The following is a 2,647-nucleotide window of genomic DNA, read 5'->3' on the forward strand; positions in this document are numbered from 1 at the left end:
AATCCCACTTATGCAGGGCGTAGCCCGCTATAGCTAGTCCAATCATGGGTAGAGTCCCACCATCGTCATAGTCCCTGCTGGGAAGTAGGAGGGCCAGTTCCTCCCATCTGTTCCCCATGCTCCTGGCATTTGAGCCCTGTGCTGGAGGTCCTCAGTTTCCTGTCACATTGAAGGAGCTCCATTCTCTCAGCTCATGCTGTAGTGTCCTTCCTGTCATCTCCTGTTGTAACAGTTGTTCATTTGCTGGTCTCTAGGCTTGCTCCACTCGTCCCCACATCCCGCAACAATCTCAGTTTAAAGCCCTGTCCAGGAGGTCCGTCATCCTAGCCAAGAAAAGAGCCTTCCCCTTTGGTGTGAGGTGGATACCATGCCTTCCCAGAAGACCTCTGTCTCTGAAGCGCATGCTGTGGTCAAGGAAGCCAAAATCCTCTTGGTAACACCATCTTCGGAGCCTTTGGTTCACCTCTTCGATACATCTGTCTCTCCTAGGCCTGTGGCCCACAACCAGGAGGACAGAGGAGAAAGCTACCTGCGCCCCCAGCTCCTTAAGAACAGGCCCCAGAGCTCTGTAGTCACTCGTGACCTGGCCAGGATTGCTCCAAGCAGTGTCATTTGCACTCACATGGATGACAAGCATGAGGTAGTGGTCAGAGGGTCAGACAAGTTTAGGAATCCTCTCTGCCATGTCCCAGATATGGGCCCGTGAGGCAGCAGACCTCAAGGGGTCAGGGTGACAGATCACTCCCTCTGTCCCTCTCAGGAGAGAGTCACCCACCACAACCACACTGCATCTTTTTAGGGGTGGCAGCTAGTTGACTAGGAGACTCTGACTGGGAGAACCCCCAGAGACTGCAGGGCTGCTTTCCTTTCTCTCATACAATCCCATCTCCACACAGAGTTTCACTGGGCAGCGCCCACTGGTTCCTTCGACTCATTTGAGGGGCAATGGGCACTGTCCCATTCTGCTTTGTGTCTCCCCATGGCACAGTAGTTAATAACCCAACTCCTGCTCGTATTTCTGGGCAGAGCTTCACTGGTTGCCATCCAGTCTCACTCGATTCATTCAGAGGACAGTGGGCACTCTCCTTGGTGCCCCCTTCCAGATCCCTTGTTACTAACTTATGACCCCACTCTCCTTCCTGTTTTCTTTTTATGCATCCCATGAAATCAGTTGTTGTGTCCCCAGTGGCTCTTTTATTAAGGGAGATGTATAGTACTTTATGATGTGCCTGAGCCCATGACTAGGGCATGTCAAATAGGCCTGTAGGGTTACCATACATCTGGGTTTTCCCAGACATGTCCTCTTTTTGGGGTTTCCCCATCTCCATCCGGGGGGATTTTTAAAATATCAGCAAATGTCTGGGATTTTACCCTGGTTCTGCTTTCCTGCCTTCCCCAAGTACCCCAGCTGCAGGCAAGACGCTTGCTTTTACTACCTGGCTCACATGATGGCTGTTCACCCAGCCCACCTCCTCCCTCCCAGATGTGGGGAGTGGGGCTCCTCCCACCCCACTGCATTAGCCGGCAGAGGGGAGGTGGAAGGGTCATGACAAGGGGCCCCTGCTGTGACGGGTGCAGTCAGTGACTGCCTACTGGGGCATTGTTGTGGTGACTGCAGGGACTCCTCTGCCTCCTCCTCCTGTTCCGCTCAAGATCCCTCCTGCAGTGGTAGGGAAGAAGGTGGCTGCCACGGCTCTTGGCTGGTGCTATCACTTGCATACTCAGCTGGGACCTTGGTACCTACAAGCCTGCTGGGCTGGGCTGGGCCAGGTCATGGCACAAGGCCCTGGGTGTAGCATGGGCAGGGGGAGCATTTGCAGGAGCTACCACGCTGTCCCACCTGTGCCTCAGCTCTGCTGGGGGCTGGAACCGCACAGCAACAGTGCTCAGACTGAAGCAGAGATAGGAGGCAGTGTCTCCCTGCACTGCAGGGGGAGGGGCTGTGGCGCGCTGGTACCGGCAGGGGCAGAGTACAGCCACGGTGCCTCAGCACCTGGGTGCTCTGAATGGGGCGAGGAGGGCAGGGGCACTTTCTTCCCCCCTCTCTCAATTCCAGCCCTCTTGCCGGCCCCATTGTTATGTCTTTCAAAACTTGCCCAAGACTGGGCCCTTGTGCCATGCTGCTTCCCCCTGGAGCCTCCAACCCAAGCTGCCTTCCTTCCCACCTCGGCCCGGAGCCAGGGCTGTCGGGCTTCCAGGCTAGCGATTCTCCACCCGGTGCAGCAGAAGCAGCAGCACCATGGGGCGCCTTGAGAGCCTTTCAAGGCTGCCGTGAGGCGTTAGCCGCGTAAACGTGACTCGCGAGATGAAGGACCTGTCGCTGCTCCCCACAGCCATACACCCGCCCCCCCAGCACAGGTGTCCTCTTTTGTGGAACTGGAGATGAACGGGCGGGCGAGTGCTCAACCCAGGGTTTCCCTTGCTCCGCTCACACTCGCGGCCCGGGCCGGTCCCGCTCAGAGCCGCCCCTTTTCCTCCGGGAATTTTCCCGAGGCCTTGTTCGACCCTGGCGCCGCCCCCTGAGCGGCAGCGCGGGGGAAACGGACCCTCCTCCCGTCCCTTAGCACCGACCGACCCCCGCACGGCGCAGGAGGGGCCGAGTGCCGCTTCTCTCCCCCAGCCGCTCCCCGCGCCCCCCCGCGCCTGC

Source organism: Alligator sinensis, unplaced genomic scaffold (assembly GCF_000455745.1).
Source record: "Alligator sinensis unplaced genomic scaffold, ASM45574v1 scaffold809_1, whole genome shotgun sequence".
Taxonomy (NCBI): domain Eukaryota; kingdom Metazoa; phylum Chordata; order Crocodylia; family Alligatoridae; genus Alligator; species Alligator sinensis.